General features: G+C 39.1%; 1 protein-coding gene and 1 pseudogene across 3 annotated transcripts in view; one reads left to right on the top strand and one right to left on the bottom strand.

Annotated features, from left to right (window-relative positions):
• PDGFC (platelet derived growth factor C) overlaps positions 1-15,162 on the bottom strand; it is a 203,243-nt gene that overhangs the window by 161,214 nt on the left and 26,867 nt on the right. The window lies entirely within an intron of this gene.
• LOC128314202 (60S ribosomal protein L28-like) lies at positions 1,671-14,429 on the top strand (annotated as a pseudogene).

Genomic DNA, 15,162 nt, shown 5'->3' with positions numbered 1-15,162 from the left:
TATTTGAACTTCAAGCCTTGACTGCATCTCAAGAATGAGTGAGAAGTCGGGGGTGGTGGGGTGAGAAACTTTGGAAGGCAATTTCCACCAAACTTCAGGTCCTCTTCTTCCCCACAACCTCCCTCACACACCCCCCAACTCAGTCCTATTCAAGAGAGGGGGAAGGAACTACCACTCTCTCCTTTTTCAAGTTTTTACTTGATTCACCCTGTGCTCCTAGGAACTCATACTCCTAACTGGTCTAACAAGTGGCTTACTATGCTTGCTGTGTCTGAAATAACAACAACGACAGCAACAGCTTCTACCCCTTCTCCTGGACTTACCCATGCCAGCACTCAGCTTTTTGTTCTTTATTTTGTCCTCCGGTACAAAGAAAGGCAGAGAATGAGCTGGCTGATCCCTTCATCATTCTGCACTCTGCTCTGCCTCCTTCTGTGCCTCCTTCTGTGCCTTCAGGGAGCTGACTTTGACACTGTGCCTTCAGGGAGCTGACCTTGACACGGTCCCAGACCAGGCTCCCTTGCCCTCCAGCATCTGACTGGATTTGGTCAAAGCAAAGCACTGGCAGAACTACAGAGGGCAAAAGGAAAGAAAGGCTGGGCTATCTACTTCTCTATCCTGTCTCACTCAAGTCCTGGAGTGCATTTATTTTCAAGTCAGGTGACCTCTTCCTCTAAAACCCTGTCCTTAATGACTCTCAAAGTATGATTCAGGGACCCCTGGTGTTTCCAAGGCCCTTTCAAGAGGTCCACTATATCAAAATTATTTTCATGATAATCTTAACATACATTTTGCCTTTTGCATACTCATTGTCTCATGAGGATACAGTGACGTTTGTCAATGCCAACATGGCATGGCATCACAATGAACTGGATGCAGAAGCAGAAATGAACATCTACCTATCTTCCATGATGTCAGACATTAAGAAAATTCCAAAAATTTAAAACGATTCCATCATTATAAATAAAGTTCTTCTTTGAAAAACTGGATTATTTTTATAAAGTTATGTTACCATAGAGTATATTATTAAAGTTTCTTCATTATTAAGTTTCCATCTGTTTCCTGCCAGGACCCTTTCAGGCACAGTAGGGATGTTGACCAACAGAAAAATAGATCAAGGGTGAGAAGAGGAACTCACCAAAAGAGAGAAGCAAATGACCACAAATTGGTAAAGAAAAATGTGTACCTCTACTAGTACTAAAAACATGCTAACCAAAATGAGAAATGGCTTTTAAGTGCTTTAAGTTTTAGGTAAAAAGGATAATCATTATATCATTGCTTAAAGAGACACAAAAAAATTTGAGTCAAAATTTACATAGTGTTCAACAGACAACTGGTTGAAGGAATAACAGAACATGAATTGAAAAGAACAGCAGCATACGGTGAATAAAGTAATGCTCTGGATAAATTGTTTAATACCCATTGTGTTTTATTATTTGTTGAAAACATCATATTATAAAGGGGATGCACCATGATTCCATGTTTGTGAAGACAGAAATGTATACACCCACAATAAAAAAGATGGGAGGTTATACACCAAAATGTAGCCTGAGTAAACATGTGGCCAAGATCCATGAAAGGAAGGAGAAACATAGAACACAGCACAAAAGATTTAGGGAAGGCTTTGTGGACAAGGAAACCCAGAACTGAGGGCCAGAATTAAAGCCATCATGGTGAGGAAGGGTGTACCAGGAAGACGGCAGGGTATATGCAGAGCTATGAGAAGGCATGAGGTTCCAATTCTGCAGTTCTGTTTCATGCGCTACGACCATGAGGTAAATGAAGGGTGGAGGGTAGAAGAGGAAAAACTAGACTGAAAAACTGAACGCCACGCTGAGAAACCCAGATTTTATCTGAAAAGGAAAGGAGAGTTGTCAGAAGTGACAGAATAGGCAGTTAGTTAGATATAAGCAGGGAATGGTACTTTCTGACCACTAAAAAGACAGAAATCGAGAAACCGCCAACCACTCCTGGAAGACAAACAGCTAGAAAAACCCCGGGGAGCATTCATGTACCTTTCCCTATGACTGCTGCTCTACAGTAACCTATAGCTACAGCATAATACATTTATATTGCTGATTACACACACACACACACACACACACACACACACACGCACGCACACACACACACACAGCGATAACTGTCAGGACAGTTCTGGCAATCACCATACACAGCCAAAAACATCCCCTCCTCACTGGTTGGAGGAGTCTCTTAAATGAGTGGAGACAACCTGAGCAGGAGACCGCCCTAGCTATGACCCATAACCTTTGCAAACATAAAAAGAAAAGACGCTCCTAAACCCCACGGCATTTGGTACCTCTGGGCCTGCGCGCTCTCCCATCTTACAAGTGTACTTTCCCTTTAGCTGCCATTAAACTCTTACTTACTTGAGAGTTTCTTGGTCAAACTCAAGAACTAAGGTTGGCACAGAGGTAAGGTACAGAGGCACGGAAGGGGCTTCCATCGACAGAAGAACTTTAAGAGACTGATATTTCTGACAGCAGTGTAGAAGACATATGGAATGGGCTACACGAATGGCAGGGGAATGGCAAATTGGAAGCCACTGCATAATCCAGGAGGCTATGATGTTGCCTAAAACTCAAGCTGCAACAGAGGTGATGGAAAGGAATATTTAAGACAGAGCTAGGAAGTAGAAACAATAGATCCTGGAAAACATTTAAATGTGAGGATAGAGATGGGAATGAGGAATTCAGATTTCCGACTGAAACAATTTGGTGAAAAGTGTTATTATTCCCTTTGTTACAGACTGAACGTTTGTTTCCCTCGAAATTCACATATTGCAAACTAACCTCCAGTGTGATTTTATCAGGAGGTGGGTCCTAAGGCATGAGAGTGGAGCCCTTATGGATAGTACCAGTGCCTTAAGAGAGTTCCCTTGCCCCTTCTACCATGTGAAGTTACAGTGAAGAGACTGCTGTCCAAGAACAAGGAAGCAGGCGCTCAGCAGAGACATAATCTCTCTGGTGCTTTGATCTTGCATTTCACAGCCTCCAGAACTGTGAGAAATACATGTTTGTGTAAGCCACACAGTCCATACTACTTTTGTGATAGCAGCCCAATGGGCTAAGACATTCCTTTACAATGGAATTCTTGGGGAAGAATTAAGCATGGGAGTTAACAGCAGCTTTCAATATACTGAAATTGGGATATTAAGGGAACATCCACGTAGTTATGACCAGCAGGCATTTGGATACGTTGGGGCTGAATGACAAAAGCAAGGTGTGTGCAGAAAATACAGATCTGAAAATTGTCAATAAATGTATGGTTATCGAAGCCACAGTCGTGGAAGAAATCTCCCAAGAAAAGGCTATAGTAAGAAGGTTAAGATGGGATTCTTGGAAACGTCATCATTTAAAGCTTTTGAGTCTTGTTTCTCAAGAATGAGTGTTCATAAGATTCTACGTGGAGCTGGATGAAGTGCTACCGCCTTTCCGTCATGAACTCAATATGAGTGATTTCTTCTGCATATCGCCACAATAAAACCTAAAGTGAAGAATCCAAAAAATCACTTAGTTTAAAATAAGAAAGACATAATCATCTATTGGAACATGGTGGACTAAATAGTTTTTAAAGTCTCTAAAATCTCTAAATAAGTTTCTGAATGTTCTATGACCCCCACATCTCTAACATTTATCGAAAGCAAAATTTCTTTCTGTCGCAGTTTTATTCCTGGTGGGGAAAAAAGTCACCTAAGACAAAGTTCTTAGAGAAGAAGAATCCATCATGGGCTTTAATTTATAATGTCTTACTCCCTTCGGGCTGCTATAACAAAAGTACCACAGACTGGGTGGCTTACACAAACATTTATTTCTCACTGCTCTGGAGACTGTGAAGTGCCGGATGAAGGCACCAGCAGGGTAATCTATCTGGAGTAGGCAGTTATGTACACGTGAGCAGGAGAGAGGGGAGGACAGTAAATGGGAAACTGCCAGGGACCACCCAGTCTCTGCCCAGAGACCACCCGACCCCTTTAGACCAAACCCTTTTGCGGTTTAGCACAGGCCAATTAGCAAAAGACACAAGTCACAGAGACGTTCTCAACATTGGAGCATGCACACTTCAGGAAAAAACTTTGTCCTCTAGTAACTCCAAGGCTGTTATGATATCATTTGCTTTGCAGTTTTGCTCTCTCCCTCCAGCACCTTGGGTATCCCTTAGGCACTCCTGGGAAGATGGCGCTTAACATGAAGCAAAAAGTTGGAGGGGAGGAAACCAGGACAGATCCAGAGGGTGGTATAATAATGACAAGATGGGCAGGAGGAGGCAAAACAGACCCCCATAGAAAACACAATGCAGAACTCAGCAGGGCGGTTACCTACTTCGGGCCAGCCTGCTTCTTTTACTTCTCTGCAGTGTACCTTTGCTTTACGAAATAAAACCTTTGCTGCTTTAACTGTCTATGGACTGAACTGAATTCTTTCCTTCAAGAAGACAACGACCAGGGGATTTACAATCCATTACCTGATTAACAAAACCAGGACCTGAAAATTCTTCTACATTTTAGTAACACACTTAACATTAATATGTTACATTTACTAATTATAAAGTAATATAATACATTTGCATATCAGGTTGACAAATATTAGAGGCATTATACCAAATAAACTAAAACGGTACTCTTATATAGTTCTTATGAAAAGACATTAGTATAACTTTTTTAAAGCAATAGGGCAATATGTATCAAACATATTGAATAAAGCAAAATTTTGATCCAATAATTCAACTTTCTGGAAGTCATTATAATGAAATAGAATATATATATATATATATATATATATATATGTATGTATAAAATATGTTTATAACCAAAATGTTCACTGTAGAGCAGGTATGAGTCAAATTTAAAATAATCTTAGGGGACGCCTGGGTGGCTCAGTGGGTTAAGCAGTGGAATCTTGATATCTCAGGTCATGACCTCAGCATAGTGGGATTTAGCCTTGCATCCAGCTCTGCACTAAGCATGAAGCCTGCTTGGGATTCTCTCTCTCCCTCTGTCTCTCTCTCTCTCTCTCTCTCAAAATAAATAACAATTAAACATTAAAAAAAATAAATTAAATAATTTTAAAGCCCAACCGTGTGTTACCACTTAAACTATATTCCACTGGTAGGAATCCTATGAAGCAATTAAGAATGAAATGATCAATGTTTCTCATTCAGAGATTCATGGCCCTGAGACCCCTACAACATTATATAATATTTTCTTCTATATACATTCTTATGGTGGAGAGAGATGTTCCACAGATTTATGTAGAATATCAAATGAGTTATAACACAAAGGATTTTGAGGATCACTGACATTACAAGCAACTATTTATACAGAAAGACACTGACAGCATTTTGTCAAGTGAAAAAACCAGGTTAAAAAATAACATATCCTTTCACCTATTGATGGACACTTGGGTTGCTTCCATATCTTGCCTATTGTAAATAATGCTGCAATAAACAAATATAAGGGTGTTAGAATTTAAATTAATATATTATATTTTTACATTAGTGTTTTTATTTCTTTGGGTAAACATCCATTCTTACTGGATCATATGGTATTTCTATTTTTAATTTTTTTGAGAAATCCCCATACTGTTTTCCACAGTGGCTGCACATTCCTACCAACAGTGCAGAGGGGTTCCTTTTTCTCCACATCTTTGCCAACTTCTTGTCTTTTTGATTGCAGCCATTCTGACAGGTGTAAGATGATACTTCATTGTGGTTTTAATTTGCATTTCTCTGACGATTAGTGAGAATGAGCATCTTTTCATGTGTCTGTTTGCCATCTGTATGTCTTTTTTGGAAAAGTGTCTATTCAGGTCTTCTGCCCATTTTTTAACCGGAATATTTATTTTTGGTGTGTAACGTTATGTAACTTCTTTATATATTTTGGATATTAACCCCTTCTCATAAGTGTCCATCAATAGATGAATAAAGATGTGGGAGATATATAATACACACACAATAGAGTATTACTCAGGATGAAGTCTTGCTATTTATGACAATGTAGATGGACCTAGAGGGCAAGTGAAATAAGTCAGACAGAGAAGGACAGATACCATATGATTTCACTTACATGTGTAATCGAAAAGAAAAAATGAGTGAACAAACAAAAAGCAGTAACAGACCCATAAACATAGAGAACAAACTGATGATGGCCAGAGGGTAGGGAGGTGGGGGGGGGATGGGCTATACAGGTGAAGGGGAATGGGAGATACAGGCTCCCACTTATGGAATGAATAAGTTACAGGGATAAAAGGTAAAGCACAGGGAATATAGTCAATGATATTGCAATAATGTTGTATAGTGACAGATGGTGGCTACACTTGCAGTGAGCACAGCATGACATATAAACTTGTCAAATCACTATGTTGTACACCTGAAAGCAATGTAACATTGTGTATCAGCTATACTTCAATCAGCAAATAACATTTTTATGAGATCTCATTTTTGTAAATGATAATTCGAAATGCATAAATATTCACACATATAAAAAGTTATAAAAGCCATGTAACAAAGTATTAAGAATAGCTACTGAAAGTAGATTTTAGACATTCTTATCAAAAGAAAAAATCTGGAAATTATAAACCATCTGTATATTTAATGCTTTCTCATATAAGTAAACTATTAACATAACTGTAGTTTATATGATGATACATTTTGCTACTTAGAAAAATAGTCTATATACTAAAATAGGTATAATAGTTTGAAGTTTTTGTAATCAAATTTGATTTGAGGTAATGATTGCATTACTATCAAATATTAGATTTTCTATTAAATAAATGTCAAAGCCAGTACAGGATACAACCCCTAAGGATCTGGGATTTGAGATTCAGTACTGCCCACAAATTAATCCAAACCATATAATGGTTTCGGTTTCAGCCTTCGGATGAATAAAATCCAGGCCTATATAATTAATTAAAGATCATTTGATATTTAATTCATCTATCGTTATTTAGGCTCAAAGATATGCCAAGCCATACACACTACTCCAACCTCTACTGTAGTTACTACATCACCCCTTTAAAGTTACATTTGTTTTCTGGCTCCAAATATTGTCTTAAATTATATTATACAACAACATGTGTATAAACTTGTAATATCATGACATCATGAACAATGTGAATTCACTAGAAAAATAACTCAATGAGTCATACAAAGAAACAAGAAATAACAAGCAAGTTCAACCCTACATGAAAGAAAATCCTATAATCAGCAAGGTCTTATTCTCACTTACTGGATCTTCTCTCATAAACCTAAAAAATAAAATTAGGCTCATAAAAGAGGGCTTGAGAGGATGAGTCTATACAAATCTCATATATAAGAAAAGATACTTTTCATTTAAATGGCAATGAGAAATTCACCTCAGAGTTGTCTTATGAGCCAAATGAAATATATGAAAAAAATGTTTTATCATTGTATATTTAAATTGTGGCTTTTTAAAACAAAATACCTTTCAAAAGTAGGTTATAAAATCAACATATCTTCAAGAAGAAATGGAATTAACACATCCTTCTAACAAATATTAATTCTAAGCACTTACTGTGTAATAATTTGATTCCTAACTCTGATCCTTCCTCTACAAACATTACTTCTTAGATACAACCCATATGATAGAACACTGTTAACACTGATACCAGTTTCATGTGGACAGAAAACAGAATAAAGATGGAACCACTACTAGGGTTTACAACATATAAAGCTGTTAGTGTCTTACTGGAAAGAAAGTGGCTCACTGGAAACTTGTGAGCAACTGTAGATAGTCTGCAATACTGCTTTCTAGAAGCACTGTTCCTTACTTACAATCAGATGCATGGAAAAAAAGATCGGATTTTCTCATTATGTCTAAAATAATTAACAACAATTCAGATAGCTACTTCATATACGAAAGGCCTTTATAATGACGAACAATGTAAATAACTTAAAATACACATTTAGGGGCACGTGGGTGGCTCAGTAGGTTACGCATCCCATTCCTGGTTTCGGCTCAGGTCAAGATATCACCGTTCATGAGATGGAGCCTTGCGTCCAGCTCTGCACTGACAGCATGGAGTATGCTTGGGATTCCTTCTCTCCCTCCCTGCCTCTCTCTTTGTCTCAAAATAAATAAATAAACTTTTTAAAAAAATAATTAAAAAATTAAAAATACACATTTAAAGAGTCAAATCATTGATTTATAGTCACTAAACTGTAACGGAAACCATCCCATTATTACATCAAATCAATTATTTTCTAGTTTGAAGATAGCCATTCCTTCCTAAATAAGTACTTAAGTATATATTCCCAGGTACCCTGAAAAAGTGTAAAAGGTACACACGTAATCTGGGGAGACTTAAGCCGGTCTTCCTTAAGATTTTGGAATCACACCATGTCTATGCTAATAAAGTGAATACCCTAAATGTAGGATTAGAAAACATATATTCAACATTATGAAGAGTTACCCATTCACTCAATAAATGTTTAATAATGTAAACCAGAAAAACAGACCAATGAGTAAGAATCAAAAACAAAGAATCTCTGCCATTTTGGAAACTTCACTTTAGTAAAAGAGTTAGAAGTACAAATTAAGAAGGAAAATTGCTCAGTATTATGAGAATAAGCCTCAGGTTCACAAGGGCCAGGATTGGCATCTCTTTGTACCCTGGTCTACACCCTAGACCAGAGGTTCTCAAAGTATGTTCTAGGAACCTCTGGGAGTCTGTCCACAAGACCCTTGTGTTGGTCTATAAGATCAAAGCTATTTTCCCATAAGTGTGCAGTCAAGTTTTACTGAGATCACTTAATATGTGATATCACAGTAGAGTGAGCACAGAGGCAGATATGAGAATTTATCTGTCTTCCAGCATGCCACACACTAAAGAGATTTTCAAAAAATGTGAAACGATGCCATTCTTCCTAGTGTTTTTATTCTGGAGAATATAATTATTGTCATCATAAGCTATGTTAACGTTAATATGTTGATCACTGCTCTTTTTAAGTGAATTTGCTATTTCTAAATGAATAAATCGATATGTTTATACTTTTTCAATCTTAATTTCTAATATGATAATCATTAATAGACATAATCCACACAAACAAAAGCTCTTTGGCATCTTCAACAGTTTTCACAAGTATAAAAAGATCTTGAGACCAAGAAGACTGAGGACAAATGGACGAGCACGTAGTTGGTTGTCAATGAGTACTGATTAGTGAATTAACAGGGAGGGTTATACTAATGTAGTGATTACTAAGCCAAGATCTGAAGGGATGGACAGAGGTCTTTTAGATGAGTGAAAGGTTAAGTTTAAAAACAGTGCTATTTAAAACGTTTTCCATGTAGTTGAATAACTTATAGAAAATGACTAAAAATGAAGTTATTTTCTTACAAAGGAGAAAATGGACAAGATGGGGGGCTACCAGTCATAAAAATGAATGCCTCTCCACAAACTTTTCTGTAGTTCTAGAGAAAATCTTGGATTCAAAGCTGGACATCCAACCATCTTTCAAGGGAAAGAGACTGGCTTATCATTAGCTCTGTCATTTTCTAGAATTAATATGTTTTAAAATGTTATTAAGATCAACATTAATAGGGGCACCTGGGTGGCTCAGTCAGTTAAGCATCTGACTTCGGCTCAGGTCATGATCCGGCAGTTTTGAGCTCATGTCCCACATCAGGCTCTGTGCTGACAGCTCAGAGCCTGGATCCTCCTTCAGATTCTGTGTCTCCCTCTCTCTCCCCGCCCCCCACCACTTGCACTTTGTTTCTCTCTCTCTCAAAAATAAATAAATATTTAAAAAATCAACATTAATACTAACTCCTGTTAAAAATAATGTCAAATCACGGGGCGCCTGGGTGGCTCAGTCGGTTAAGGGTCCGACTTCAGCTCAGGTCACGATCTCGCGGTCCGTGAGTTCGAGCCCCGCGTCAGGCTCTGGGCTGATGGCTCAGAGCCTGGAGCCTGCTTCCAATTCTGTGTCTTCCTCTCTCTCTGCCCCTCCCCCGTTCATGCTCTGTCTCTCTCTGTCCCAAAAATAAATAAACGTTAAAAAAAAATTTAAAAAAAAATAATGTCAAATCAAAACAAAATATGAAATACATGTTTGCTCAATTATGTTTTCTAAAATTACCCATTATCCTGCTTTCAACTGTCAGATTGCTTAATAATTTTTTGGATATGTGAATGCATAAGACTCTTCATCAAAGATAAATTTTGAAGTTACTTAAATGATAAAATAAGATGCTGTATATCCCTTAAAGGGACACTAGCAACTCTAAACATAAGATATAATCAAACACATAAAGTATTATCCATTTTGCAGGCAAAACCTAGTAACAAAGCTAAAAATTGAACAGAAACAGAGGTGACTTAAAAAAAAATAGAACTACCCTACAACAAGCAATTGCACTACTAGGTATTTATCCAAAGGATACAAAAATGCTGATTCGAAGGGGTACATGCACCCCAATGTTTATAGCAGTGGTATCAACAATAGCCGAATTATGGAAAAGGCCCAAATGTCCATCAACTGATGAATGGATAAAGATGTGGTATATATGTACAATGGAATATTACTCGGCAATCAAAAAGAATGAAATCTTGCCATTTGCAACTATGTGGATGGAGCTAGAGGCTACTACGCTAAGCAGAATAAGTCAGGCAGAGAAAAACAAGTAACATACGATTTCACTCATATGTGGAATTTAAGAAACACAACAGATGAACAAAGGGGAAGGGAAGGAAAAATAAAATAAAAACATAGAGGGAGGCAAACCACAAGAGACTCTTAAACACAGAGAACAGACTGGGGGTTGCTAGACAGGAGGCTGGTTGAGGGATGTGCTAAACAGGTGATGGGCATTGAGGAGGACACTTGTTGGGATGAGCACTGGGGGTCATATATAAGAGATGAATCACTGGGTTCCACTCCTGAAACCAATACTACTCTGTACATTTACTAACTTGAATTAAAAAATAAATAAATAAATAAATTCAAAAATAAATAAATAAATAAATAATACAACTTGGACTTTTTTATATAAAACCCTTCATAAGTTCCTGAATGACTTATTAATGAGTAAAGGCAAGCATAACAAAACCATTCTAAGATTTTATAAAAGGGAGCCAGATGTGAAACTATTCTGTATGATATCAAAAATACACTCCTGGGCGCCTAGCCCTGTGGTCTGCCTAAAGGCCAGAGGGAAAACCCCTTGTTGACCATAAAAGGGCTGCCTGCATGTTCTCAGTGGAAAGTATACAGGATCTTATTTACACAAGTATAAATACATGCCATTCCTTTGTGCTCACAGGCACTCCTGAAGGCTGGCCAGAAGAGGAGGGTCCACAGGCTCAACGCAAACAGGATTCAAAAAGTCTATGACATTTTCCAACATCGAACATACTTTATTTTTCTAGCTTATGTTCTTTCATGACAAAAATATCTACAAAGCCTAAGATTGCTATCATTTAACAGGTGGCAGCCCTAGAAATAATTTAAAATAAGCCTTTAAGTTTCAGCAAGAGGACAGAAAACACATTTCCATAAATAGGCACTTTTTTCTTGCAACATTACAGCTGTGCGAAAGCTGAGGAATAAGGAAGAATGTATTTGTGGTCAATAACAATGCCCTATCTCTTGACATTTCTCAGTAACTTAGAAGGCAAGAGTTTGAAACCTTCTGAGAAATAGTAAGTGAACAAATTATCATGACCGTTTCAGGTCCCCAAAAATACTGGTAACAATACATTAAAGGAACAGCATAGTGCAGGTACACAATACCTGGCAGGTGGCGTGTGTGTGTGTGTGTGTGTGTGTGTGTGTGTATGAATAATTACAATATTATGATTACAGAGCAAACAAGTGAACATGACTGTGAATACAGTGAATGGTTTCCTCTTAAAACTCGGGAAATTCTGATATTTCTGCTTAGTAACATGGGTTAGACACACACCATATAGATCTCAGATTATCACACTGAGATAGAGTCTGACATAAAAACTCATTACAAGGCCAAAGTGAACATTAGCTATCGTCTAATTTGATTATCTCTTCGGTGAGTGAATTCCACCTAAAACATCTGTGCTCGTGGTCTCGCAGTCCAGAGAGACTCAGTCCCTTCGCCCAGGAACCCATCTAACCAATAATGCTTAAATGTTCTACCACCTTCTAGTTAAGGTTAACTTGCCCCCGTGGATAGAATAAAATGCAAGCCCAGCTCCACCTCCGGATTACTGGATGTATCAATAGTACAGGTCAGCAGTGAATGAAATATACCTGTGACACAGCTCACTTCATCTCTGAGAAGCTCGGGCAAACTGTCTCACTGATGTCAACCTCAATGTTAGCCACTTTAACTTCCCATCGTACTTCAGAAATCTATTTTGATAAATCTTGCTGGTCGGGGTGTGATCCACAGACTAGCTACATCAGCATCGCATGAGCATGTTAGAAATGCAGACTATCAGGCCCCACCCCAAGCCTACTGAAGCAGAATCTGTATTTTAACAAGATCCCAGAGGGTTCAAATAAACATTCGAGTCTGACAAGCACTGATCTAAGTACATGCACACCCATTATTTCTTTAATGTTCTCTTGTGGAGCCACATTGGATTATTTTGCTAGCCTCCCTACATCAAGCTTTTTCTTTTGTTCATCCTATCCAATTTATTTTTAGAAACCTCTATGTGCATTTTCAGCCTATCTGGCTGGAAAGATGGGTGAAGAAAGTAAAATTCATTAAGTAGACCGGACATTTTGCTGGGAGTTTCATTAACTCCACCTCTGTGAGGTAACTCTTTGTTTCAAAATTCTACAAATTGGGAGTCTTAGGTGATCAGAAAGATTGAGTGACTAAGTTGAGATCATGTAACTAACAGGCGGGTAAGCCAGGATTTAAACTCGGTTCCAGACTTCAGTAAGTCATATTTTCACACTCTGCCTTTTCTTCCTCTATGGATTCTTTTTATCCCAAATATCCAGGCTTCCTCTACTGAAAATAAATATGTGGCATTAGCAAGACAAAAACTCCAGGGTATTTAGAGCCTTCATTGACTTCCCTACATTTAAGAAGTGACCATAAGCTGAGCAAGTCTGCTCAGCATCTAACCAAATTAGAGCTGTAGTTCTAACAAATTAAAGCAGCTATTGGAAGCTGATAATGTCATGATTAAGGGCATACAGCCTGGAACCAGACTGTCTTCGTTGGAACCCTTGCTCAGCTACTTGACCTTGGCCAAATGGCTTACATTCTCCTTAAATGTGGAATAATACTAGTAATTGTGCCCTCACAGGCTTTTTTGTGAGGTTTAAAGGAATTAATGTATGTAAAGCATATACTAATGCACGTGTGGTGTGCTGTAACCACTTAATAAGTGTTAACTACATTTATTATTCAATGGAGTTTCTTCTTGTAGTATAACCTGCCTCTATTAAAAAAAATCCTTCCACTTAGCTAAGCAGTTGGTAGTAGTGTTCCAAATCAATACGACATTTGCTTCCTTCTCTTTCATTGATCTTAACCTCACATACATTGATTGCTTATCATTATTACAAGTGAACTATAAAATCCATCACCTACTTGTATTTTTTACAGCCTTTCCCTGCCACAGTCAATTCATGTGTCCACTGGTGCCTAGTTAGAACAGTTAACAAACGGTAGCATGAAGACTTTTAACACATAAACAACAGGCCAAAGACCAAGATGCGTGTCCAGACCTACAGGTGAGAGTTTTGGCCTTGCTCCTTCCAATCCATTCACATCTCCTGATTTCCAGTCCGCCTGCAATTCTAACAGCTCCAACTGCAAAATATATCCAAAATCTCCCTGACCACTTAGCTACTTCATGCTGGTCTAAGGCACCAGGATGGCGTTTCTTCCCTTCCCCAACTCATGCCAGCGGAAATAATCATCCCTATAAAATGCATCACTCGTCTGCTCAGCTCACTCCGGCTCCCCAGCTGTGCCCCATCTTGCCAGCCACACTCTTCTCTTAGGGTCTTGCCACTCCCCACGGGCCCTGCCGGTAAGGCCGAATTCTCCCCCATCTATCTCCTCAGCTCCAAGGTCACAGGCACCTCTGTGGGCTTTTTCCATTTCCAGGCGCAGTAGTGAGAGGACTACTAGGAAATATCTAGGAATTCTAGCTGCCGCCACGTCCACCCACTGCAACGGATGGTGGTGCGGAACTGCTCCCGCTTCCGGATGAGGAGGGCCAAGCGGGCACGCGGCACCGAGCCCCATAACCTGAAAGCTCGCAACTTCCGCTACGACAGGCTGATTCCCCGCGAGCCCGTGAGGGTGGAGCCGCCGGCCGGCTGAAGACAAAGGCGTGGTGGTCGTGGAGCAGAGATCCGGCCAGCGAAAACCCGCCACCTCCTACGTGCAGACCACCATGGGCAAGAATGCCGGGGCCACCCCCAGCAGCATCAGGCACCAGTGAGGCCCAGGTCTGCCCTTGGCTGCCATTCTGAGCCGGAGCCATCCTGGCAGCCACAGCCTGGAATGGTGAAGAGGAAGCAGGCCCGCCCACCAAGAGCTCCTGAGCACCTGCCCCTCACCTCCAAAGCAACGAAGACGTCAACCGCCTCAAACAAGTCACCTGAGTGCCCCCCCCCCCCCAGGGCTTACTTGAATATTCTTTGCTTGTATTACCTCACAATGTTCTCTAACCAGACACACTCCCGGCCTCCCAATACACAACACTGATCATATTCTCTTCTACTGACAGTTCACTTATGTATGCTATTTGTCATCTTCCTCTCCTCCCTCAAGTGTAAACTCAATGAGGTCACAGGTTTTGTACGTTCTGTCCACAGCTGTGTCGCCCGTGTCTAGCATTCTGCTGCATACGTAATAAATGCTCAATGTTCCCATTGAAAGAACAAACGAGCAGGGGGCATCCTATTCACCCCTAGACAAATAAATAGTCTAGATATTTCCAGTATTTCAAGACACACATATATAGCTTCCACAGGGAAAACTTAAGACAGCAAAATGCTTTCTCCTACTAAAAAAAAAACTAAATCAAAAACCAAAGATTTAAAAGAAAAAAAATAAACTAAACTCCAATTTATAGAAGCTGAACAATTGCTATCTTTTCTCAAAGCAGGGGCAAAAAAAAAAAAAAAACCTTCATAAATGTATGAGTTTGTTAATGAAAGAGATTGTCCCAT

This window comes from Acinonyx jubatus, chromosome B1 (assembly GCF_027475565.1).
Source record: "Acinonyx jubatus isolate Ajub_Pintada_27869175 chromosome B1, VMU_Ajub_asm_v1.0, whole genome shotgun sequence".
NCBI classification, from domain to species: Eukaryota; Metazoa; Chordata; class Mammalia; order Carnivora; family Felidae; genus Acinonyx; species Acinonyx jubatus.
This window is presented reverse-complemented; position numbering and strand designations above follow the sequence as displayed.